This window comes from Phalangium opilio, unplaced genomic scaffold (genome assembly GCF_054372755.1).
Source record: "Phalangium opilio isolate 3A_F unplaced genomic scaffold, DU_Popi_V2 ptg000026l_1, whole genome shotgun sequence".
Lineage (NCBI taxonomy): Eukaryota > Metazoa > Arthropoda > Arachnida > Opiliones > Phalangiidae > Phalangium > Phalangium opilio.
In genome coordinates, this window is record NW_028324157.1 from 1,277,171 (window position 1) to 1,300,086 (window position 22,916).

The window sequence follows — 22,916 nt, forward strand, 5'->3', positions numbered from 1 at the left end:
TGGGCTCGAACCACCAACCTTTCGGTTAACAGCCGAACGCGCTAACCATTGCGCCACGGAAGCTTAGAAATTAAATGGTCGTCTGGTATTGTGGAAAAATTTTGACTTTTACGTTACTTATAAAACTTAAAAACAACGCTCCCGGGTGGGCTCGAACCACCAACCTTTCGGTTAACCGCCGAACGCGCTAACCATTGCGCCACGGAAGCTTAGAAATTAAATGGTCGTCTGGTATTGTGGAAAAATTTTGACTTTTACGTTACTTATAAAACTTCAAAACAACGCTCCCGGGTGGGCTCGAACCACCAACCTTTCGGTTAACAGCCGTACGCGCTAACCATTGCACCACGGAAGCTTAGAAATTAAATGGTCGTCTGGTATTGTGGAAAAACTTTGACTTTTACGTTACTTATAAAACTTCAAAACAACGCTCCCGGGTGGGCTCGAACCACCAACCTTTCGGTTAACAGCCGAACGCGCTAACCATTGCACCAAGGAAGCTTAAAAATTAGATGGTCGTCTGGTATCGTGGAAAAACTTTGACTTTCAGGTTTGTTTAAAACTGCAAAACAACGCTCCCGGGTGGGCTCGAACCACCAACCTTTCGGTTAACAGCCGAACGCGCTAACCATTGCGCCACGGAAGCTTAGAAATTAAATGGTCGTCTGGTATTGTGGAAAAACTTTGACTTTTACGTTACTTATAAATCTTCAAAACAACGCTCCCGGGTGGGCTCGAACCACCAACCTTTCGGTTAACAGCCGAACGCGCTAACCATTGCGCCACGGAAGCTAAAAAATTAAATGGTCGTCAGGTATTGTGGAAAAACTTTGAATATTTTTTTGTTACTTATAAAACTTCAAACCAACGCTCCCGGGTGGGCTCGAACCACCAACCTTTCGGTTAACAGCCGAACGCGCTAACCATTGCGCCACGGAAGCTTAGAAATTAAATGGTCGTCTGGTATTGTGGAAAAACTTTGACTTTTACGTTACTTATAAAACTTCAAAACAACGCTCCCGGGTGGGCTCGAACCACCAACCTTTCGGTTAACAGCCGAACGCGCTAACCATTACGCCACGGAAGCTAAAAAATTAAATGGTCGTCAGGTATTGTGGAAAAACTTTGAATATTTTTTTGTTACTTATAAAACTTCAAAACAACGCTCCAGGGTGGGCTCGAACCACCAACCTTACGGTTAACAGCCGTACGCGCTAACCATTGCACCACGGAAGCTTAGAAATTAAATGGTCGTCTGGTATTGTGGAAAAACTTTGAATATTTTTTTGTTACTTATAAAACTTCAAAACAACGCTCCCGGGTGGGCTCGAACCACCAACCTTACGGTTAACAGCCGTACGCGCTAACCATTGCACCACGGAAGCTTAGAAATTAAATGGTCGTCTGGTATTGTGGAAAAACTGACTTTTACGTTACTTATAAAACTTCAAAACAACGCTCCCGGGTGGGCTCGAACCACCAACCTTTCGGTTAACAGCCGAACGCGCTAACCATTGCGCCACGGAAGCTTATAAATGAAATGGTCGTCTGGTATTGTAGAAAAACTTTGACTTTTACGTTACTTATAAAACTTCAAAACAACGCTCCCGGGTGGGCTCGAACCACCAACCTTTCGGTTAACAGCCGAACGCGCTAACCATTACGCCACGGAAGCTAAAAAATTAAATGGTCGTCAGGTATTGTGGAAAAACTTTGAATATTTTTTTGTTACTTATAAAACTTCAAAACAACGCTCCCGGGTGGGCTCGAACCACCAACCTTACGGTTAACAGCCGTACGCGCTAACCATTGCACCACGGAAGCTTAGAAATTAAATGGTCGTCTGGTATTGTGGAAAAACTTTGAATATTTTTTTGTTACTTATAAAACTTCAAAACAACGCTCCCGGGTGGGCTCGAACCACCAACCGTACGGTTAACAGCCGTACGCGCTAACCATTGCACCACGGAAGCTTAGAAATTAAATGGTCGTCTGGTATTGTGGAAAAACTGACTTTTACGTTACTTATAAAACTTCAAAACGACGCTCCCGGGTGGGCTCGAACCACCAACCTTTCGGTTAACAGCCGAACGCGCTAACCATTGCGCCACGGAAGCTTATAAATGAAATGGTCGTCTGGTATTGTAGAAAAACTTTGACTTTTACGTTACTTATAAAACTTCAAAACAACGAATCCGGGTGGGCTCGAACCACCAACCTTTCGGTTAACAGCCGAACGCGCTAACCATTGCACCACGAGAGCTTAGAAATTAAATGGTCGTCTGGTATTGTGGAAAAACCTTGACTTTTACGTTACTTATAAAACTTCAAAACAACGCTCCCGGGTGGGCTCGAACCACCAACCTTTCGGTTAACAGCCGAACGCGCTAACCATTGCACCACGGAAGCTTTGAAATTAAATGGTCGTCTGGTATTGTGGAAAATCTTTGACTTTTACGTTTGTTTAAAACTTCAAAACAACGCTCTCGGGTGTGCTCGAACCACCAACCTTTCGGTTAACAGCCGAACGCGCTAACCATTGCACCACGGAAGCTTAGAAAATAAATGGTCGTCTGGTATTGTGGAAAAACTTTGGCTTTTACGTTACTTATAAAACTTAAAAACAACGCTCCCGGGTGGGCTCGAACCACCAACCTTTCGGTTAACCGCCGAACGCGCTAACCATTGCGCCACGGAAGCTTAGAAATTAAATGGTCGTCTGGTATTGTGGAAAAATTTTGACTTTTACGTTACTTATAAAACTTAAAAACAACGCTCCCGGGTGGGCTCGAACCACCAACCTTTCGGTTAACCGCCGAACGCGCTAACCATTGCGCCACGGAAGCTTAGAAATTAAATGGTCGTCTGGTATTGTGGAAAAATTTTGACTTTTACGTTACTTATAAAACTTCAAAACAACGCTCCCGGGTGGGCTCGAACCACCAACCTTTCGGTTAACAGCCGTACGCGCTAACCATTGCACCACGGAAGCTTAGAAATTAAATGGTCGTCTGGTATTGTGGAAAAACTTTGACTTTTACGTTACTTATAAAACTTCAAAACAACGCTCCCGGGTGGGCTCGAACCACCAACCTTTCGGTTAACAGCCGAACGCGCTAACCATTGCACCAAGGAAGCTTAAAAATTAGATGGTCGTCTGGTATCGTGGAAAAACTTTGACTTTCAGGTTTGTTTAAAACTGCAAAACAACGCTCCCGGGTGGGCTCGAACCACCAACCTTTCGGTTAACAGCCGAACGCGCTAACCATTGCGCCACGGAAGCTTAGAAATTAAATGGTCGTCTGGTATTGTGGAAAAACTTTGACTTTTACGTTACTTATAAATCTTCAAAACAACGCTCCCGGGTGGGCTCGAACCACCAACCTTTCGGTTAACAGCCGAACGCGCTAACCATTGCGCCACGGAAGCTAAAAAATTAAATGGTCGTCAGGTATTGTGGAAAAACTTTGAATATTTTTTTGTTACTTATAAAACTTCAAACCAACGCTCCCGGGTGGGCTCGAACCACCAACCTTTCGGTTAACAGCCGAACGCGCTAACCATTGCGCCACGGAAGCTTAGAAATTAAATGGTCGTCTGGTATTGTGGAAAAACTTTGAATATTTTTTTGTTACTTATAAAACTTCAAAACAACGCTCCCGGGTGGGCTCGAACCACCAACCTTACGGTTAACAGCCGTACGCGCTAACCATTGCACCACGGAAGCTTAGAAATTAAATGGTCGTCTGGTATTGTGGAAAAACTTTGACTTTCAGGTTTGTTTAAAACTTCAAAACAACGCTCCCGGTTGGGCTCGAACCACCAACCTTTCGGTTAACAGCCGAACGCGCTAACCATTGCACCACGGAAGCTTTGAAATTAAATGGTCGTCTGGTATTGTGGAAAATCTTTGACTTTTACGTTTGTTTAAAACTTCAAAACAACGCTCTCGGGTGTGCTCGAACCACCAACCTTTCGGTTAACAGCCGAACGCGCTAACCATTGCACCACGGAAGCTTAGAAAATAAATGGTCGTCTGGTATTGTGGAAAAACTTTGGCTTTTACGTTACTTATAAAACTTAAAAACAACGCTCCCGGGTGGGCTCGAACCACCAACCTTTCGGTTAACCGCCGAACGCGCTAACCATTGCGCCACGGAAGCTTAGAAATTAAATGGTCGTCTGGTATTGTGGAAAAATTTTGACTTTTACGTTACTTATAAAACTTAAAAACAACGCTCCCGGGTGGGCTCGAACCACCAACCTTTCGGTTAACCGCCGAACGCGCTAACCATTGCGCCACGGAAGCTTAGAAATTAAATGGTCGTCTGGTATTGTGGAAAAATTTTGACTTTTACGTTACTTATAAAACTTCAAAACAACGCTCCCGGGTGGGCTCGAACCACCAACCTTTCGGTTAACAGCCGTACGCGCTAACCATTGCACCACGGAAGCTTAGAAATTAAATGGTCGTCTGGTATTGTGGAAAAACTTTGACTTTTACGTTACTTATAAAACTTCAAAACAACGCTCCCGGGTGGGCTCGAACCACCAACCTTTCGGTTAACAGCCGAACGCGCTAACCATTGCACCAAGGAAGCTTAAAAATTAGATGGTCGTCTGGTATCGTGGAAAAACTTTGACTTTCAGGTTTGTTTAAAACTGCAAAACAACGCTCCCGGGTGGGCTCGAACCACCAACCTTTCGGTTAACAGCCGAACGCGCTAACCATTGCGCCACGGAAGCTTAGAAATTAAATGGTCGTCTGGTATTGTGGAAAAACTTTGACTTTTACGTTACTTATAAATCTTCAAAACAACGCTCCCGGGTGGGCTCGAACCACCAACCTTTCGGTTAACAGCCGAACGCGCTAACCATTGCGCCACGGAAGCTAAAAAATTAAATGGTCGTCAGGTATTGTGGAAAAACTTTGAATATTTTTTTGTTACTTATAAAACTTCAAACCAACGCTCCCGGGTGGGCTCGAACCACCAACCTTTCGGTTAACAGCCGAACGCGCTAACCATTGCGCCACGGAAGCTTAGAAATTAAATGGTCGTCTGGTATTGTGGAAAAACTTTGAATATTTTTTTGTTACTTATAAAACTTCAAAACAACGCTCCCGGGTGGGCTCGAACCACCAACCTTACGGTTAACAGCCGTACGCGCTAACCATTGCACCACGGAAGCTTAGAAATTAAATGGTCGTCTGGTATTGTGGAAAAACTTTGACTTTCAGGTTTGTTTAAAACTTCAAAACAACGCTCCCGGTTGGGCTCGAACCACCAACCTTTCGGTTAACAGCCGAACGCGCTAACCATTGCGCCACGGAAGCTTAGAAATTAAATGGTCGTCTGGTATTGTGGAAAAACTTTGAATATTTTTTGTTACTTATAAAACTTCAAAACAACGCTCCCGGGTGGGCTCGAACCACCAACCTTACGGTTAACAGCCGTACGCGCTAACCATTGCACCACGAAAGCTTAGAAATTAAATGGTCGTCTGGTATTGTGGAAAAACTTTGACTTTTACGTTACTTATAAAACTTCAAAACAACGCTCCCGGGTGGGCTCGAACCACCAACCTTTCGGTTAACAGCCGAACGCGCTAACCATTGCACCACGGAAGCTTAGAAAATAAATGGTCGTCTAGTATTGTGGAAAAACTTTGACTTTTACGTTACTTATAAAACTTAAAAACAACGCTCCCGGGTGGGCTCGAACCACCAACCTTTCGGTTAACCGCCGAACGCGCTAACCATTGCGCCACGGAAGCTTAGAAATTAAATGGTCGTCTGGTATTGTGGAAAAATTTTGACTTTTACGTTACTTATAAAACTTCAAAACAACGCTCCCGGGTGGGCTCGAACCACCAACCTTTCGGTTAACAGCCGTACGCGCTAACCATTGCACCACGGAAGCTTAGAAATTAAATGGTCGTCTGGTATTGTGGAAAAACTTTGACTTTTACGTTACTTATAAAACTTCAAAACAACGCTCCCGGGTGGGCTCGAACCACCAACCTTTCGGTTAACAGCCGAACGCGCTAACCATTGCACCAAGGAAGCTTAAAAATTAGATGGTCGTCTGGTATCGTGGAAAAACTTTGACTTTCAGGTTTGTTTAAAACTGCAAAACAACGCTCCCGGGTGGGCTCGAACCACCAACCTTTCGGTTAACAGCCGAACGCGCTAACCATTGCGCCACGGAAGCTTAGAAATTAAATGGTCGTCTGGTATTGTGGAAAAACTTTGACTTTTACGTTACTTATAAATCTTCAAAACAACGCTCCCGGGTGGGCTAGAACCACCAACCTTTCGGTTAACAGCCGAACGCGCTAACCATTGCGCCACGGAAGCTAAAAAATTAAATGGTCGTCAGGTATTGTGGAAAAACTTTGAATATTTTTTTGTTACTTATAAAACTTCAAACCAACGCTCCCGGGTGGGCTCGAACCACCAACCTTTCGGTTAACAGCCGAACGCGCTAACCATTGCGCCACGGAAGCTTAGAAATTAAATGGTCGTCTGGTATTGTGGAAAAACTTTGAATATTTTTTTGTTACTTATAAAACTTCAAAACAACGCTCCCGGGTGGGCTCGAACCACCAACCTTACGGTTAACAGCCGTACGCGCTAACCATTGCACCACGGAAGCTTAGAAATTAAATGGTCGTCTGGTATTGTGGAAAAACTTTGACTTTCAGGTTTGTTTAAAACTTCAAAACAACGCTCCCGGTTGGGCTCGAACCACCAACCTTTCGGTTAACAGCCGAACGCGCTAACCATTGCGCCACGGAAGCTTAGAAATTAAATGGTCGTCTGGTATTGTGGAAAAACTTTGAATATTTTTTGTTACTTATAAAACTTCAAAACAACGCTCCCGGGTGGGCTCGAACCACCAACCTTACGGTTAACAGCCGTACGCGCTAACCATTGCACCACGAAAGCTTAGAAATTAAATGGTCGTCTGGTATTGTGGAAAAACTTTGACTTTTACGTTACTTATAAAACTTCAAAACAACGCTCCCGGGTGGGCTCGAACCACCAACCTTTCGGTTAACAGCCGAACGCGCTAACCATTGCACCACGGAAGCTTAGAAAATAAATGGTCGTCTAGTATTGTGGAAAAACTTTGACTTTTACGTTACTTATAAAACTTAAAAACAACGCTCCCGGGTGGGCTCGAACCACCAACCTTTCGGTTAACCGCCGAACGCGCTAACCATTGCGCCACGGAAGCTTAGAAATTAAATGGTCGTCTGGTATTGTGGAAAAACTTTGACTTTTACGTTACTTATAAAACTTCAAAACAACGCTCCCGGGTGGGCTCGAACCACCAACCTTTCGGTTAACAGCCGCACGCGCTAACCATTGCACCACGGAAGCTTAGAAATTGAATGGTCGTCTGGTATTGTGGAAAAACTTTGACTTTTACGTTACTTATAAAACTTCAAAACAACGCTCCCGGGTGGGCTCGAACCACCAACCTTTCGGTTAACAGCCGAACGCGCTAACCATTGCACCAAGGAAGCTTAAAAATTAGATGGTCGTCTGGTATTGTGGAAAAACTTTGACTTTCAGGTTTGTTTAAAACTTCAAAACAACGCTCCCGGGTGGGCTCGAACCACCAACCTTTCGGTTAACAGCCGAACGCGCTAACCATTGCGCCACGGAAGCTTAGAAATTAAATGGTCGTCTGGTATTGTGGAAAAACTTTGACTTTTACGTTACTTATAAATCTTCAAAACAACGCTCCCGGGTGTGCTCGAACCACCAACCTTTCGGTTAACAGCCGAACGCGCTAACCATTGCACCACGGAAGCTTAGAAAATAAATGGTCGTCTGGTATTGTGGAAAAACTTTGACTTTTACGTTACTTATAAAACTTAAAAACAACGCTCCCGGGTGGGCTCGAACCACCAACCTTTCGGTTAACAGCCGAACGCGCTAACCATTGCACCAAGGAAGCTTAAAAATTAGATGGTCGTCTGGTATTGTGGAAAAACTTTGACTTTCAGGTTTGTTTAAAACTTCAAAACAACGCTCCCGGGTGGGCTCGAACCACCAACCTTTCGGTTAACAGCCGAACGCGCTAACCATTGCACCACGGAAGCTTAGAAAATAAATGGTCGTCTGGTATTGTGGAAAAACTTTGACTTTTACGTTACTTATAAATCTTCAAAACAACGCTCCCGGGTGGGCTCGAACCACCAACCTTTCGGTTAACAGCCGAACGCGCTAACCATTGCGCCACGGAAGCTAAAAAATTAAATGGTCGTCAGGTATTGTGGAAAAACTTTGAATATTTTTTTGTTACTTATAAAACTTCAAACCAACGCTCCCGGGTGGGCTCGAACCACCAACCTTTCGGTTAACAGCCGAACGCGCTAACCATTGCGCCACGGAAGCTTAGAAATTAAATGGTCGTCTGGTATTGTGGAAAAACTTTGAATATTTTTTTGTTACTTATAAAACTTCAAAACAACGCTCCCGGGTGGGCTCGAACCACCAACCTTACGGTTAACAGCCGTACGCGCTAACCATTGCACCACGGAAGCTTAGAAATTAAATGGTCGTCTGGTATTGTGGAAAAACTTTGACTTTCAGGTTTGTTTAAAACTTCAAAACAACGCTCCCGGTTGGGCTCGAACCACCAACCTTTCGGTTAACAGCCGAACGCGCTAACCATTGCGCCACGGAAGCTTAGAAATTAAATGGTCGTCTGGTATTGTGGAAAAACTTTGAATATTTTTTGTTACTTATAAAACTTCAAAACAACGCTCCCGGGTGGGCTCGAACCACCAACCTTACGGTTAACAGCCGTACGCGCTAACCATTGCACCACGAAAGCTTAGAAATTAAATGGTCGTCTGGTATTGTGGAAAAACTTTGACTTTTACGTTACTTATAAAACTTCAAAACAACGCTCCCGGGTGGGCTCGAACCACCAACCTTTCGGTTAACAGCCGAACGCGCTAACCATTGCACCACGGAAGCTTAGAAAATAAATGGTCGTCTAGTATTGTGGAAAAACTTTGACTTTTACGTTACTTATAAAACTTAAAAACAACGCTCCCGGGTGGGCTCGAACCACCAACCTTTCGGTTAACCGCCGAACGCGCTAACCATTGCGCCACGGAAGCTTAGAAATTAAATGGTCGTCTGGTATTGTGGAAAAACTTTGACTTTTACGTTACTTATAAAACTTCAAAACAACGCTCCCGGGTGGGCTCGAACCACCAACCTTTCGGTTAACAGCCGCACGCGCTAACCATTGCACCACGGAAGCTTAGAAATTGAATGGTCGTCTGGTATTGTGGAAAAACTTTGACTTTTACGTTACTTATAAAACTTCAAAACAACGCTCCCGGGTGGGCTCGAACCACCAACCTTTCGGTTAACAGCCGAACGCGCTAACCATTGCACCAAGGAAGCTTAAAAATTAGATGGTCGTCTGGTATTGTGGAAAAACTTTGACTTTCAGGTTTGTTTAAAACTTCAAAACAACGCTCCCGGGTGGGCTCGAACCACCAACCTTTCGGTTAACAGCCGAACGCGCTAACCATTGCGCCACGGAAGCTTAGAAAATAAATGGTCGTCTGGTATTGTGGAAAAACTTTGACTTTTACGTTACTTATAAATCTTCAAAACAACGCTCCCGGGTGGGCTCGAACCACCAACCTTTCGGTTAACAGCCGAACGCGCTAACCATTGCGCCACGGAAGCTAAAAAATTAAATGGTCGTCAGGTATTGTGGAAAAACTTTGAATATTTTTTTGTTACTTATAAAACTTCAAACCAACGCTCCCGGGTGGGCTCGAACCACCAACCTTTCGGTTAACAGCCGAACGCGCTAACCATTGCGCCACGGAAGCTTAGAAATTAAATGGTCGTCTGGTATTGTGGAAAAACTTTGAATATTTTTTTGTTACTTATAAAACTTCAAAACAACGCTCCCGGGTGGGCTCGAACCACCAACCTTACGGTTAACAGCCGTACGCGCTAACCATTGCACCACGGAAGCTTAGAAATTAAATGGTCGTCTGGTATTGTGGAAAAACTTTGACTTTCAGGTTTGTTTAAAACTTCAAAACAACGCTCCCGGTTGGGCTCGAACCACCAACCTTTCGGTTAACAGCCGAACGCGCTAACCATTGCGCCACGGAAGCTTAGAAATTAAATGGTCGTCTGGTATTGTGGAAAAACTTTGAATATTTTTTGTTACTTATAAAACTTCAAAACAACGCTCCCGGGTGGGCTCGAACCACCAACCTTACGGTTAACAGCCGTACGCGCTAACCATTGCACCACGAAAGCTTAGAAATTAAATGGTCGTCTGGTATTGTGGAAAAACTTTGACTTTTACGTTACTTATAAAACTTCAAAACAACGCTCCCGGGTGGGCTCGAACCACCAACCTTTCGGTTAACAGCCGAACGCGCTAACCATTGCACCACGGAAGCTTAGAAAATAAATGGTCGTCTAGTATTGTGGAAAAACTTTGACTTTTACGTTACTTATAAAACTTAAAAACAACGCTCCCGGGTGGGCTCGAACCACCAACCTTTCGGTTAACCGCCGAACGCGCTAACCATTGCGCCACGGAAGCTTAGAAATTAAATGGTCGTCTGGTATTGTGGAAAAACTTTGACTTTTACGTTACTTATAAAACTTCAAAACAACGCTCCCGGGTGGGCTCGAACCACCAACCTTTCGGTTAACAGCCGCACGCGCTAACCATTGCACCACGGAAGCTTAGAAATTGAATGGTCGTCTGGTATTGTGGAAAAACTTTGACTTTTACGTTACTTATAAAACTTCAAAACAACGCTCCCGGGTGGGCTCGAACCACCAACCTTTCGGTTAACAGCCGAACGCGCTAACCATTGCACCAAGGAAGCTTAAAAATTAGATGGTCGTCTGGTATTGTGGAAAAACTTTGACTTTCAGGTTTGTTTAAAACTTCAAAACAACGCTCCCGGGTGGGCTCGAACCACCAACCTTTCGGTTAACAGCCGAACGCGCTAACCATTGCGCCACGGAAGCTTAGAAATTAAATGGTCGTCTGGTATTGTGGAAAAACTTTGACTTTTACGTTACTTATAAATCTTCAAAACAACGCTCCCGGGTGGGCTCGAACCACCAACCTTTCGGTTAACAGCCGAACGCGCTAACCATTGCGCCACGGAAGCTAAAAAATTAAATGGTCGTCAGGTATTGTGGAAAAACTTTGAATATTTTTTTGTTACTTATAAAACTTCAAACCAACGCTCCCGGGTGGGCTCGAACCACCAACCTTTCGGTTAACAGCCGAACGCGCTAACCATTGCGCCACGGAAGCTTAGAAATTAAATGGTCGTCTGGTATTGTGGAAAAACTTTGAATATTTTTTTGTTACTTATAAAACTTCAAAACAACGCTCCCGGGTGGGCTCGAACCACCAACCTTACGGTTAACAGCCGTACGCGCTAACCATTGCACCACGGAAGCTTAGAAATTAAATGGTCGTCTGGTATTGTGGAAAAACTTTGACTTTCAGGTTTGTTTAAAACTTCAAAACAACGCTCCCGGTTGGGCTCGAACCACCAACCTTTCGGTTAACAGCCGAACGCGCTAACCATTGCGCCACGGAAGCTTAGAAATTAAATGGTCGTCTGGTATTGTGGAAAAACTTTGAATATTTTTTGTTACTTATAAAACTTCAAAACAACGCTCCCGGGTGGGCTCGAACCACCAACCTTACGGTTAACAGCCGTACGCGCTAACCATTGCACCACGAAAGCTTAGAAATTAAATGGTCGTCTGGTATTGTGGAAAAACTTTGACTTTTACGTTACTTATAAAACTTCAAAACAACGCTCCCGGGTGGGCTCGAACCACCAACCTTTCGGTTAACAGCCGAACGCGCTAACCATTGCACCACGGAAGCTTAGAAAATAAATGGTCGTCTAGTATTGTGGAAAAACTTTGACTTTTACGTTACTTATAAAACTTAAAAACAACGCTCCCGGGTGGGCTCGAACCACCAACCTTTCGGTTAACCGCCGAACGCGCTAACCATTGCGCCACGGAAGCTTAGAAATTAAATGGTCGTCTGGTATTGTGGAAAAACTTTGACTTTTACGTTACTTATAAAACTTCAAAACAACGCTCCCGGGTGGGCTCGAACCACCAACCTTTCGGTTAACAGCCGCACGCGCTAACCATTGCACCACGGAAGCTTAGAAATTGAATGGTCGTCTGGTATTGTGGAAAAACTTTGACTTTTACGTTACTTATAAAACTTCAAAACAACGCTCCCGGGTGGGCTCGAACCACCAACCTTTCGGTTAACAGCCGAACGCGCTAACCATTGCACCAAGGAAGCTTAAAAATTAGATGGTCGTCTGGTATTGTGGAAAAACTTTGACTTTCAGGTTTGTTTAAAACTTCAAAACAACGCTCCCGGGTGGGCTCGAACCACCAACCTTTCGGTTAACAGCCGAACGCGCTAACCATTGCGCCACGGAAGCTTAGAAATTAAATGGTCGTCTGGTATTGTGGAAAAACTTTGACTTTTACGTTACTTATAAATCTTCAAAACAACGCTCCCGGGTGTGCTCGAACCACCAACCTTTCGGTTAACAGCCGAACGCGCTAACCATTGCACCACGGAAGCTTAGAAAATAAATGGTCGTCTGGTATTGTGGAAAAACTTTGACTTTTACGTTACTTATAAAACTTAAAAACAACGCTCCCGGGTGGGCTCGAACCACCACCCTTTCGGTTAACCGCCGAACGCGCTAACCATTGCGCCACGGAAGCTTAGAAATTAAATGGTCGTCTGGTATTGTGGAAAAACTTTGACTTTTACGTTACTTATAAAACTTCAAAACAACGCTCCCGGGTGGGCTCGAACCACCAACCTTTCGGTTAACAGCCGTACGCGCTAACCATTGCACCACGGAAGCTTAGAAAATAAATGGTCGTCTGGTATTGTGGAAAAACTTTGTCTTTTACGTTACTTATAAAACTTAAAAACAACGGTCCCGGGTGGGCTCGAACCACCAACCTTTCGGTTAACCGCCGAACGCTCTAACCATTGCGCCACGGAAGCTTAGAAATTAAATGGTCGTCTGGTAGTGTGGAAAAACTTTGACTTTTACGTTACTTATAAAACTTCAAAACAACGCTCCCGGGTGGGCTCGAACCACCAACCTTTCGGTTAACAGCCGTACGCGCTAACCATTGCACCACGGAAGCTTAGAAATTAAATGGTCGTCTGGTATTGTGGAAAAACTTTGACTTTTACGTTACTTATAAAACTTCAAAACAACGCTCCCGGGTGGGCTCGAACCACCAACCTTTCGGTTAACAGCCGAACGCGCTAACCATTGCACCAAGGAAGAATAGAAATTAGATGGTCGTCTGGTATTGTGGAAAAACTTTGACTTTCAGGTTTGTTTAAAACTTCAAAACAACGCTCCCGGGTGGGCTCGAACCACCAACCTTTCGGTTAACAGCCGAACGCGCTAACCATTGCGCCACGGAAGCTTAGAAATTAAATGGTCGTCTGGTATTGTGGAAAAACTTTGACTTTTACGTTACTTATAAATCTTCAAAACAACGCTCCCGGGTGGGCTCGAACCACCAACCTTTCGGTTAACAGCCGAACGCGCTAACCATTGCGCCACGGAAGCTAAAAAATTAAATGGTCGTCAGGTATTGTGGAAAAACTTTGAATATTTTTTGTTACTTATAAAACTTCAAACCGACGCTCCCGGGTGGGCTCGAACCACCAACCTTACGTATAACAGCCGTACGCGCTAACCATTGCACCACGGAAGCTTAGAAATTAAATGGTCGTCTGGTATTGTGGAAAAACCTTGACTTTTAGGTTACTTATAAAACTTCAAAACAACGCTCCCGGGTGGGCTCGAACCACCAACCTTTCGGTTAACAGCCGAACGCGCTGACCATTGCACCACGGAAGCTTAGAAATTAAATGGTCGTCTGGTATTGTGGAAAATCTTTGACTTTTACGTTTGTTTAAAACTTCAAAACAACGCTCCCGGGTGTGCTCGAACCACCAACCTTTCGGTTAACAGCCGAATGCGCTAACCATTGCACCACGGAAGCTTAGAAAATAAATGGTCGTCTGGTATTGTGGAAAAACTTTGACTTTTACGTTACTTATAAAACTTCAAAACAACGCTCCCGGGTGGGCTCGAACCACCAACCTTTCGGTTAACAGCCGTACGCGCTAACCATTGCACCACGGAAGCTTAGAAATTAAATGGTCGTCTGGTATTGTGGAAAAACTTTGACTTTTACGTTACTTATAAAACTTCAAAACAACGCTCCCGGGTGGGCTCGAACCAACAACCTTTCGGTTAACAGCCGAACGCGCTAACCATTGCACCAAGGAAGCTTAGAAATTAGATGGTCGTCTGGTATTGTGGAAAAACTTTGACTTTCAGGTTTGTTTAAAACTTCAAAACAACGCTCCCGGGTGGGCTCGAACCACCAACCTTTCGGTTAACAGCCGAACGCGCTAACCATTGCGCCACGGAAGCTTAGAAATTAAATGGTCGTCTGGTATTGTGGAAAAACTTTGACTTTTACGTTACTTATAAATCTTCAAAACAACGCTCCCGGGTGGGCTCGAACCACCAACCTTTCGGTTAACAGCCGAACGCGCTAACCATTGCGCCACGGAAGCTAAAAACTTAAATGGTCGTCAGGTATTGTGGAAAAACTTTGAATATTTTTTGTTACTTATAAAACTTCAAACCAACGCTCCCGGGTGGGCTCGAACCACCAACCTTACGTATAACAGCCGTACGCGCTAACCATTGCACCACGGAAGCTTAGAAATTAAATGGTCGTCTGGTATTGTGGAAAAACCTTGACTTTTAGGTTACTTATAAAACTTCAAAACAACGCTCCCGGGTGGGCTCGAACCACCAACCTTTCGGTTAACAGCCGAACGCGCTAACCATTGCACCACGGAAGCTTAGAAATTAAATGGTCGTCTGGTATTGTGGAAAAACTTTGACTTTTACGTTACTTATAAAACTTCAAAACAACGCTCCCGGGTGGGCTCGAACCACCAACCTTACGGTTAACAGCCGTACGCGCTAACCATTGCACCACGGAAGCTTAGAAATTAAATGGTCGTCTGGTATTGTGGAAAAACTTTGACTTTTAGATTACTTATAAAACTTCAAAACAACGCTCCCGGGTGGGCTCGAACCACCAACCTTTCGGTTAACAGTCGTACGCGCTAACCATTGCACCACGGAAGCTTAGAAATTAAATGGTCGTCTGGTATTGTGGAAAAACTTTGACTTTTACGTTACTTATAAAACTTCAAAACAATGCTCCCGGGTGGGCTCGAACCACCAACCTTTCGGTTAACAGCCGTACGCGCTAACCATTGCACCACGGAAGCTTAGAAAATAAATGGTCGTCTGGTATTGTGGAAAAACTTTGTCTTTTACGTTACTTATAAAACTTAAAAACAACGCTCCCGGGTGGGCTCGAACCACCAACCTTTCGGTTAACCGCCGAACGCGCTAACCATTGCGCCACGGAAGCTTAGAAATTAAATGGTCGTCTGGTATTGTGGAAAAACTTTGACTTTTACGTTACTTATAAAACTTCAAAACAACGCTCCCGGGTGGGCTCGAACCACCAACCTTTCGGTTAACAGCCGAAAGCGCTAACCATTGCGCCACGGAAGCTTAGAAATTAAATGGTCGTCTGGTATTGTGGAAAAACTTTGACTTTTACGTTACTTATAAAACTTCAAAACAACGCTCCCGGGTGGGCTCGAACCACCAACCTTTCGGTTAACAGCCGAACGCGCTAACCATTGCACCAAGGAAGCTTAGAAATTAGATGGTCGTCTGGTATTGTGGAAAAACTTTGACTTTCAGGTTTGTTTAAAACTTCAAAACAACGCTCCCGGGTGGGCTCGAACCACCAACCTTTCGGTTAACAGCCGAACGCGCTAACCATTGCGCCACGGAAGCTTAGAAATTAAATGGTCGTCTGGTATTGTGGAAAAACTTTGACTTTTACGTTACTTATAAATCTTCGAAACAACGCTCCCGGGTGTGCTCGAACCACCAACCTTTCGGTTAACAGCCGAACGCGCTAACCATTGCACCACGGAAGCTTAGAAAATAAATGGTCGTCTGGTATTGTGGAAAAACTTTGACTTTTACGTTACTTATAAAACTTAAAAACAACGCTCCCGGGTGGGCTCGAACCACCAACCTTTCGGTTAACCGCCGAACGCGCTAACCATTGCGCCACGGAAGCTTAGAAATTAAATGGTCGTCTGGTATTGTGGAAAAACTTTGACTTTTACGTTACTTATAAAACTTCAAAACAACGCTCCCGGGTGGGCTCGAACCACCAACCTTTCGGTTAACAGCCGTACGCGCTAACCATTGCACCACGGAAGCTTAGAAATTAAATGGTCGTCTGGTATTGTGGAAAAACCTTGACTTTTAGGTTACTTATAAAACTTCAAAACAACGCTCCCGGGTGGGCTCGAACCACCAACCTTTCGGTTAACAGCCGAACGCGCTAACCATTGCACCACGGAAGCTTAGAAATTAAATGGTCGTCTGGTATTGTGGAAAATCTTTGACTTTTACGTTTGTTTAAAACTTCAAAACAACGCTCCCGGGTGTGCTCGAACCACCAACCTTTCGGTTAACAGCCGAATGCGCTAACCATTGCACCACGGAAGCTTAGAAAATAAATGGTCGTCTGGTATTGTGGAAAAACTTTGACTTTTACGTTACTTATAAAACTTAAAAACAACGCTCCCGGGTCTGCTCGAACCACCAACCTTTCGGTTAACCGCCGAACGCGCTAACCATTGCGCCACGGAAGCTTAGAAATTAAATGGTCGTCTGGTATTGTGGAAAAACTTTGACTTTTACGTTACTTATAAAACTTCAAAACAATGCTCCCGGGTGGGCTCGAACCACCAACCTTTCGGTTAACAGCCGTACGCGCTAACCATTGCACCACGGAAGCTTAGAAAATAAATGGTCGTCTGGTATTGTGGAAAAACTTTGTCTTTTACGTTACTTATAAAACTTAAAAACAACGCTCCCGGGTGGGCTCGAACCACCAACCTTTCGGTTAACCGCCGAACGCGCTAACCATTGCGCCACGGAAGCTTAGAAATTAAATGGTCGTCTGGTATTGTGGAAAAACTTTGACTTTTACGTTACTTATAAAACTTCAAAACAATGCTCCCGGGTGGGCTCGAACCACCAACCTTTCGGTTAACAGCCGTACGCGCTAACCATTGCACCACGGAAGCTTAGAAAATAAATGGTCGTCTGGTATTGTGGAAAAACTTTGTCTTTTACGTTACTTATAAAACTTAAAAACAACGCTCCCGGGTGGGCTCGAACCACCAACCTTTCGGTTAACCGCCGAACGCGCTAACCATTGCGCCACGGAAGCTTAGAAATTAAATGGTCGTCTGGTATTGTGGAAAAACTTTGACTTTTACGTTACTTATAAAACTTCAAAACAACGCTCCCGGGTGGGCTCGAACCACCAACCTTTCGGTTAACAGCCGAAAGCGCTAACCATTGCGCCACGGAAGCTTAGAAATTAAATGGTCGTCTGGTATTGTGGAAAAACTTTGACTTTTACGTTACTTATAAAACTTCAAAACAACGCTCCCGGGTGGGCTCGAACCACCAACCTTTCGGTTAACAGCCGAACGCGCTAACCATTGCACCAAGGAAGCTTAGAAATTAGATGGTCGTCTGGTATTGTGGAAAAACTTTGACTTTCAGGTTTGTTTAAAACTTCAAAACAACGCTCCCGGGTGGGCTCGAACCACCAACCTTTCGGTTAACAGCCGAACGCGCTAACCATTGCGCCACGGAAGCTTAGAAATTAAATGGTCGTCTGGTATTGTGGAAAAACTTTGACTTTTACGTTACTTATAAATCTTCGAAACAACGCTCCCGGGTGTGCTCGAACCACCAACCTTTCGGTTAACAGCCGAACGCGCTAACCATTGCACCACGGAAGCTTAGAAAATAAATGGTCGTCTGGTATTGTGGAAAAACTTTGACTTTTACGTTACTTATAAAACTTAAAAACAACGCTCCCGGGTGGGCTCGAACCACCAACCTTTCGGTTAACCGCCGAACGCGCTAACCATTGCGCCACGGAAGCTTAGAAATTAAATGGTCGTCTGGTATTGTGGAAAAACTTTGACTTTTACGTTACTTATAAAACTTCAAAACAACGCTCCCGGGTGGGCTCGAACCACCAACCTTTCGGTTAACAGCCGTACGCGCTAACCATTGCACCACGGAAGCTTAGAAATTAAATGGTCGTCTGGTATTGTGGAAAAACCTTGACTTTTAGGTTACTTATAAAACTTCAAAACAACGCTCCCGGGTGGGCTCGAACCACCTACCTTTTGGTTAACAACCGTACGCGCTAACCATTGCACCACGGAAGCTTAGAAATTAAATGGTCGTCTGGTATTGTGGAAAAACTTTGACTTTCAGGTTTGTTTAAAACTTCAAAACAACGCTCCCGGGTGGGCTCGAACCACCAACCTTTCGGTTAACAGCCGAACGCGCTAACCATTGCGCCACGGAAGCTTAGAAATTAAATGGTCGTCTGGTATTGTGGAAAAACTTTGACTTTTACGTTACTTATAAATCTTCAAAACAACGCTCCCGGGTGGGCTCGAACCACCAACCTTTCGGTTAACAGCCGAACGCGCTAACCATTGCGCCACGGAAGCTAAAAAATTAAATGGTCGTCAGGTATTGTGGAAAAACTTTGAATATTTTTTGTTACTTATAAAACTTCAAAACAACGCTCCCGGGTGGGCTCGAACCACCAACCTTTCGGTTAACAGCCGTACGCGCTAACCATTGCACCACGGAAGCTTAGAAATTAAATGGTCGTCTGGTATTCTGGAAAAACTTTGACTTTTACGTTACTTATAAAACTTCAAAACAACGCTCCCGGGTGGGCTCGAACCACCAACCTTTCGGTTAACAGCCGAACGCGCTAACCATTGCACCACGGAAGCTTAGAAATTAAATGGTCGTCTGGTATTGTGGAAAATCTTTGACTTTTACGTTTGTTTAAAACTTCAAAACAACGCTCCCGGGTGTGCTCGAACCACCAACCTTTCGGTTAACAGCCGAATGCGCTAACCATTGCACCACGGAAGCTTAGAAAATAAATGGTCGTCTGGTATTGTGGAAAAACTTTGACTTTTACGTTACTTATAAAACTTAAAAACAACGCTCCCGGGTGGGCTCGAACCACCAACCTTTCGGTTAACCGCCGAACGCTCTAACCATTGCGCCACGGAAGCTTAGAAATTAAATGGTCGTCTGGTATTGTGGAAAAACTTTGACTTTTACGTTACTTATAAAACTTCAAAACAACGCTCCCGGGTGGGCTCGAACCACCAACCTTTCGGTTAACAGCCGAACGCGCTAACCATTGCACCACGGAAGCTTAGAAATTAGATGGTCGTCTGATATTGTGGAAAAACTTTGACTTTTACGTTACTTATAAAACTTAAAAACAACGCTCCCGGGTGCGCTCGAACCACCAACCTTACGGTTAACAGCCGTACGCGCTAACCATTGCACCACGGAAGCTTAGAAATTAAATGGTCGTCTGATATTGTGGAAAAACTTTGACTTTTACGTTACTTATAAAACTTAAAAACAACGCTCCCGGGTGCGCTCGAACCACCAACCTTTCGGTTAACAGCCGAACGCGCTAACCATTGCACCAAGGAAGCTTAGAAATTAGATGGTCGTCTGGTATTGTGGAAAAACTTTGACTTTTACGTTACTTATAAAACTTAAAAACAACGCTCCCGGGTGCGCTCGAACCACCAACCTTTCGGTTAACAGCCGAACGCGCTAACCATTGCACCACGGAAGATTAGAAAATAAATGGTCGTCTGGTATTGTGGAAAAACTTTGACTTTTACGTTACTTATAAAACTTAAAAACAACGCTCCCGGGTGGGCTCGAACCACCAACCTTTCGGTTAACCGCCGAACGCGCTAACCATTGCGCCACGGAAGCTTAGAAATTAAATGGTCGTCTGGTATTGTGGAAAAACTTTGACTTTTACGTTACTTATAAAACTTCAAAACAACGCTCCCGGGTGGGCTCGAACCACCAACCTTTCGGTTAACAGCCGTACGCGCTAACCATTGCACCACGGAAGCTTAGAAATTGAATGGTCGTCTGGTATTGTGGAAAAACTTTGACTTTTACGTTACTTATAAAACTTCAAAACAACGTTCCCGGGTGGGCTCGAACCACCAACCTTTCGGTTAACAGCCGAACGCGCTAACCATTGCACCAAGGAAGCTTAGAAATTAGATGGTCGTCTGGTATTGTGGAAAAACTTTGACTTTCAGGTTTGTTTAAAACTTCAAAACAACGCTCCCGGGTGGGCTCGAACCACCAACCTTTCGGTTAACAGCCGAACGCGCTAACCATTGCGCCACGGAAGCTTAGAAATTAAATGGTCGTCTGGTATTGTGGAAAAACTTTGACTTTTACGTTACTTATTAATCTTCAAAACAACGCTCCCGGGTGTGCTCGAACCACCAACCTTTCGGTTAACAGCCGAATGCGCTAACCATTGCACCACGGAAGCTTAGAAAATAAATGGTCGTCTGGTATTGTGGAAAAACTTTGACTTTTACGTTACTTATAAAACTTAAAAACAACGCTCCCGGGTGGGCTCGAACCACCAACCTTTCGGTTAACCGCCGAACGCGCTAACCATTGCGCCACGGAAGCTTAGATAAATGGTCGTCTGGTATTGTGGAAAAACTTTGACTTTTACGTTACTTATAAAACTTCAAAACAACGCTCCCGGGTGGGCTCGAACCACCAACCTTTCGGTTAACAGCCGAACGCGCTAACCATTGCACCAAGGAAGCTTAGAAATTAGATGGTCGTCTGGTATTGTGGAAAAACTTTGACTTTCAGGTTTGTTTAAAACTTCAAAACAACGCTCCCGGGTGGGCTCGAACCACCAACCTTTCGGTTAACAGCCGAACGCGCTAACCATTGCGCCACGGAAGCTTAGAAATTAAATGGTCGTCTGGTATTGTGGAAAAACTTTGACTTTTACGTTACTTATAAATCTTCGAAACAACGCTCCCGGGTGTGCTCGAACCACCAACCTTTCGGTTAACAGCCGAACGCGCTAACCATTGCACCACGGAAGCTTAGAAATTAAATGGTCGTCTGGTATTGTGGAAAAACTTTGACTTTTACGTTACTTATAAAACTTAAAAACAACGCTCCCGGGTTTGCTCGAACCACCAACCTTTCGGTTAACCGCCGAACGCGCTAACCATTGCGCCACGGAAGCTTAGAAATTAAATGGTCGTCTGGTATTGTGGAAAAACTTTGACTTTTACGTTACTTATAAAACTTCAAAACAATGCTCCCGGGTGGGCTCGAACCACCAACCTTTCGGTTAACAGCCGTACGCGCTAACCATTGCACCACGGAAGCTTAGAAAATAAATGGTCGTCTGGTATTGTGGAAAAACTTTGTCTTTTACGTTACTTATAAAACTTAAAAACAACGCTCCCGGGTGGGCTCGAACCACCAACCTTTCGGTTAACCGCCGAACGCGCTAACCATTGCGCCACGGAAGCTTAGAAATTAAATGGTCGTCTGGTATTGTGGAAAAACTTTGACTTTTACGTTACTTATAAAACTTCAAAACAACGCTCCCGGGTGGGCTCGAACCACCAACCTTTTGGTTAACAACCGTACGCGCTAACCATTGCGCCACGGAAGCTTAGAAATTAAATGGTCGTCTGGTATTGTGGAAAAACTTTGACTTTTACGTTACTTATAAATCTTCAAAACAACGCTCCCGGGTGGGCTCGAACCACCAACCTTTCGGTTAACAGCCGAACGCGCTAACCATTGCGCCACGGAAGCTAAAAAATTAAATGGTCGTCAGGTATTGTGGAAAAACTTTGAATATTTTTTGTTACTTATAAAACTTCAAAACAACGCTCCCGGGTGGGCTCGAACCACCAACCTTTCGGTTAACAGCCGTACGCGCTAACCATTGCACCACGGAAGCTTAGAAATTAAATGGTCGTCTGGTATTCTGGAAAAACTTTGACTTTTACGTTACTTATAAAACTTCAAAACAACGCTCCCGGGTGGGCTCGAACCACCAACCTTTCGGTTAGCAGCCGAACGCGCTAACCATTGCACCACGGAAGCTTAGAAATTAAATGGTCGTCTGGTATTGTGGAAAATCTTTGACTTTTACGTTTGTTTAAAACTTCAAAACAACGCTCCCGGGTGTGCTCGAACCACCAACCTTTCGGTTAACAGCCGAATGCGCTAACCATTGCACCACGGAAGCTTAGAAAATAAATGGTCGTCTGGTATTGTGGAAAAACTTTGACTTTTACGTTACTTATAAAACTTAAAAACAACGCTCCCGGGTGGGCTCGAACCACCAACCTTTCGGTTAACCGCCGAACGCGCTAACCATTGCGCCACGGAAGCTTAGAAATTAAATGGTCGTCTGGTATTGTGGAAAAACTTTGACTTTTACGTTACTTATAAAACTTCAAAACAACGCTCCCGGGTGGGCTCGAACCACCAACCTTTCGGTTAACAGCCGAACGCGCTAACCATTGCACCACGGAAGCTTAGAAATTAGATGGTCGTCTGGTATTGTGGAAAAACTTTGATTTTCAGGTTTGTTTAAAACTTCAAAACAACGCTCCCGGGTGGGCTCGAACCACCAACCTTTCGGTTAACAGCCGAACGCGCTAACCATTGCACCACGGAAGCTTAGAAATTAAATGGTCGTCTGGTATTGTGGAAAAACTTTGAAT

General features: G+C 44.4%; 35 non-coding genes across 35 annotated transcripts; all 35 read right to left on the reverse strand.

Moving 5' to 3' along the window:
- Positions 1 to 573: 573 nt before the first annotated feature.
- Positions 574 to 646, reverse strand: TRNAN-GUU (transfer RNA asparagine (anticodon GUU)). The gene has a single exon. It is a non-coding gene; the product is annotated as a tRNA-Asn (tRNA).
- A 73-nt stretch (positions 647 to 719) lies between these two features.
- On the reverse strand, positions 720 to 792 carry TRNAN-GUU (transfer RNA asparagine (anticodon GUU)). The gene has a single exon. It is a non-coding gene; the product is annotated as a tRNA-Asn (tRNA).
- Positions 793 to 868: 76 nt separating this feature from the next.
- On the reverse strand, positions 869 to 941 carry TRNAN-GUU (transfer RNA asparagine (anticodon GUU)). Its single transcript has one exon. It is a non-coding gene; the product is annotated as a tRNA-Asn (tRNA).
- A 515-nt stretch (positions 942 to 1,456) lies between these two features.
- Positions 1,457 to 1,529, reverse strand: TRNAN-GUU (transfer RNA asparagine (anticodon GUU)). The gene has a single exon. It is a non-coding gene; the product is annotated as a tRNA-Asn (tRNA).
- A 515-nt stretch (positions 1,530 to 2,044) lies between these two features.
- On the reverse strand, positions 2,045 to 2,117 carry TRNAN-GUU (transfer RNA asparagine (anticodon GUU)). The gene has a single exon. It is a non-coding gene; the product is annotated as a tRNA-Asn (tRNA).
- Positions 2,118 to 3,210: 1,093 nt separating this feature from the next.
- TRNAN-GUU (transfer RNA asparagine (anticodon GUU)) lies at positions 3,211 to 3,283 on the reverse strand. Its single transcript has one exon. It is a non-coding gene; the product is annotated as a tRNA-Asn (tRNA).
- Positions 3,284 to 3,356: 73 nt separating this feature from the next.
- TRNAN-GUU (transfer RNA asparagine (anticodon GUU)) lies at positions 3,357 to 3,429 on the reverse strand. The gene has a single exon. It is a non-coding gene; the product is annotated as a tRNA-Asn (tRNA).
- A 76-nt stretch (positions 3,430 to 3,505) lies between these two features.
- TRNAN-GUU (transfer RNA asparagine (anticodon GUU)) lies at positions 3,506 to 3,578 on the reverse strand. The gene has a single exon. It is a non-coding gene; the product is annotated as a tRNA-Asn (tRNA).
- A 1,095-nt stretch (positions 3,579 to 4,673) lies between these two features.
- TRNAN-GUU (transfer RNA asparagine (anticodon GUU)) lies at positions 4,674 to 4,746 on the reverse strand. Its single transcript has one exon. It is a non-coding gene; the product is annotated as a tRNA-Asn (tRNA).
- A 73-nt stretch (positions 4,747 to 4,819) lies between these two features.
- On the reverse strand, positions 4,820 to 4,892 carry TRNAN-GUU (transfer RNA asparagine (anticodon GUU)). The gene has a single exon. It is a non-coding gene; the product is annotated as a tRNA-Asn (tRNA).
- A 76-nt stretch (positions 4,893 to 4,968) lies between these two features.
- On the reverse strand, positions 4,969 to 5,041 carry TRNAN-GUU (transfer RNA asparagine (anticodon GUU)). Its single transcript has one exon. It is a non-coding gene; the product is annotated as a tRNA-Asn (tRNA).
- A 1,098-nt stretch (positions 5,042 to 6,139) lies between these two features.
- TRNAN-GUU (transfer RNA asparagine (anticodon GUU)) lies at positions 6,140 to 6,212 on the reverse strand. The gene has a single exon. It is a non-coding gene; the product is annotated as a tRNA-Asn (tRNA).
- Positions 6,213 to 6,434: 222 nt separating this feature from the next.
- TRNAN-GUU (transfer RNA asparagine (anticodon GUU)) lies at positions 6,435 to 6,507 on the reverse strand. Its single transcript has one exon. It is a non-coding gene; the product is annotated as a tRNA-Asn (tRNA).
- Positions 6,508 to 7,605: 1,098 nt separating this feature from the next.
- On the reverse strand, positions 7,606 to 7,678 carry TRNAN-GUU (transfer RNA asparagine (anticodon GUU)). Its single transcript has one exon. It is a non-coding gene; the product is annotated as a tRNA-Asn (tRNA).
- Positions 7,679 to 8,188: 510 nt separating this feature from the next.
- On the reverse strand, positions 8,189 to 8,261 carry TRNAN-GUU (transfer RNA asparagine (anticodon GUU)). Its single transcript has one exon. It is a non-coding gene; the product is annotated as a tRNA-Asn (tRNA).
- Positions 8,262 to 8,337: 76 nt separating this feature from the next.
- TRNAN-GUU (transfer RNA asparagine (anticodon GUU)) lies at positions 8,338 to 8,410 on the reverse strand. Its single transcript has one exon. It is a non-coding gene; the product is annotated as a tRNA-Asn (tRNA).
- A 1,098-nt stretch (positions 8,411 to 9,508) lies between these two features.
- Positions 9,509 to 9,581, reverse strand: TRNAN-GUU (transfer RNA asparagine (anticodon GUU)). The gene has a single exon. It is a non-coding gene; the product is annotated as a tRNA-Asn (tRNA).
- A 73-nt stretch (positions 9,582 to 9,654) lies between these two features.
- Positions 9,655 to 9,727, reverse strand: TRNAN-GUU (transfer RNA asparagine (anticodon GUU)). The gene has a single exon. It is a non-coding gene; the product is annotated as a tRNA-Asn (tRNA).
- Positions 9,728 to 9,803: 76 nt separating this feature from the next.
- On the reverse strand, positions 9,804 to 9,876 carry TRNAN-GUU (transfer RNA asparagine (anticodon GUU)). Its single transcript has one exon. It is a non-coding gene; the product is annotated as a tRNA-Asn (tRNA).
- Positions 9,877 to 10,974: 1,098 nt separating this feature from the next.
- TRNAN-GUU (transfer RNA asparagine (anticodon GUU)) lies at positions 10,975 to 11,047 on the reverse strand. The gene has a single exon. It is a non-coding gene; the product is annotated as a tRNA-Asn (tRNA).
- Positions 11,048 to 11,120: 73 nt separating this feature from the next.
- Positions 11,121 to 11,193, reverse strand: TRNAN-GUU (transfer RNA asparagine (anticodon GUU)). The gene has a single exon. It is a non-coding gene; the product is annotated as a tRNA-Asn (tRNA).
- A 76-nt stretch (positions 11,194 to 11,269) lies between these two features.
- On the reverse strand, positions 11,270 to 11,342 carry TRNAN-GUU (transfer RNA asparagine (anticodon GUU)). Its single transcript has one exon. It is a non-coding gene; the product is annotated as a tRNA-Asn (tRNA).
- Positions 11,343 to 12,440: 1,098 nt separating this feature from the next.
- Positions 12,441 to 12,513, reverse strand: TRNAN-GUU (transfer RNA asparagine (anticodon GUU)). Its single transcript has one exon. It is a non-coding gene; the product is annotated as a tRNA-Asn (tRNA).
- A 948-nt stretch (positions 12,514 to 13,461) lies between these two features.
- On the reverse strand, positions 13,462 to 13,534 carry TRNAN-GUU (transfer RNA asparagine (anticodon GUU)). The gene has a single exon. It is a non-coding gene; the product is annotated as a tRNA-Asn (tRNA).
- Positions 13,535 to 13,607: 73 nt separating this feature from the next.
- On the reverse strand, positions 13,608 to 13,680 carry TRNAN-GUU (transfer RNA asparagine (anticodon GUU)). Its single transcript has one exon. It is a non-coding gene; the product is annotated as a tRNA-Asn (tRNA).
- Positions 13,681 to 14,483: 803 nt separating this feature from the next.
- Positions 14,484 to 14,556, reverse strand: TRNAN-GUU (transfer RNA asparagine (anticodon GUU)). Its single transcript has one exon. It is a non-coding gene; the product is annotated as a tRNA-Asn (tRNA).
- A 73-nt stretch (positions 14,557 to 14,629) lies between these two features.
- TRNAN-GUU (transfer RNA asparagine (anticodon GUU)) lies at positions 14,630 to 14,702 on the reverse strand. Its single transcript has one exon. It is a non-coding gene; the product is annotated as a tRNA-Asn (tRNA).
- A 1,242-nt stretch (positions 14,703 to 15,944) lies between these two features.
- TRNAN-GUU (transfer RNA asparagine (anticodon GUU)) lies at positions 15,945 to 16,017 on the reverse strand. Its single transcript has one exon. It is a non-coding gene; the product is annotated as a tRNA-Asn (tRNA).
- A 1,823-nt stretch (positions 16,018 to 17,840) lies between these two features.
- Positions 17,841 to 17,913, reverse strand: TRNAN-GUU (transfer RNA asparagine (anticodon GUU)). The gene has a single exon. It is a non-coding gene; the product is annotated as a tRNA-Asn (tRNA).
- A 656-nt stretch (positions 17,914 to 18,569) lies between these two features.
- On the reverse strand, positions 18,570 to 18,642 carry TRNAN-GUU (transfer RNA asparagine (anticodon GUU)). Its single transcript has one exon. It is a non-coding gene; the product is annotated as a tRNA-Asn (tRNA).
- Positions 18,643 to 18,715: 73 nt separating this feature from the next.
- Positions 18,716 to 18,788, reverse strand: TRNAN-GUU (transfer RNA asparagine (anticodon GUU)). The gene has a single exon. It is a non-coding gene; the product is annotated as a tRNA-Asn (tRNA).
- A 1,679-nt stretch (positions 18,789 to 20,467) lies between these two features.
- Positions 20,468 to 20,540, reverse strand: TRNAN-GUU (transfer RNA asparagine (anticodon GUU)). The gene has a single exon. It is a non-coding gene; the product is annotated as a tRNA-Asn (tRNA).
- A 507-nt stretch (positions 20,541 to 21,047) lies between these two features.
- TRNAN-GUU (transfer RNA asparagine (anticodon GUU)) lies at positions 21,048 to 21,120 on the reverse strand. The gene has a single exon. It is a non-coding gene; the product is annotated as a tRNA-Asn (tRNA).
- An 803-nt stretch (positions 21,121 to 21,923) lies between these two features.
- Positions 21,924 to 21,996, reverse strand: TRNAN-GUU (transfer RNA asparagine (anticodon GUU)). Its single transcript has one exon. It is a non-coding gene; the product is annotated as a tRNA-Asn (tRNA).
- A 221-nt stretch (positions 21,997 to 22,217) lies between these two features.
- Positions 22,218 to 22,290, reverse strand: TRNAS-GCU (transfer RNA serine (anticodon GCU)). Its single transcript has one exon. It is a non-coding gene; the product is annotated as a tRNA-Ser (tRNA).
- Positions 22,291 to 22,916: the final 626 nt, after the last annotated feature.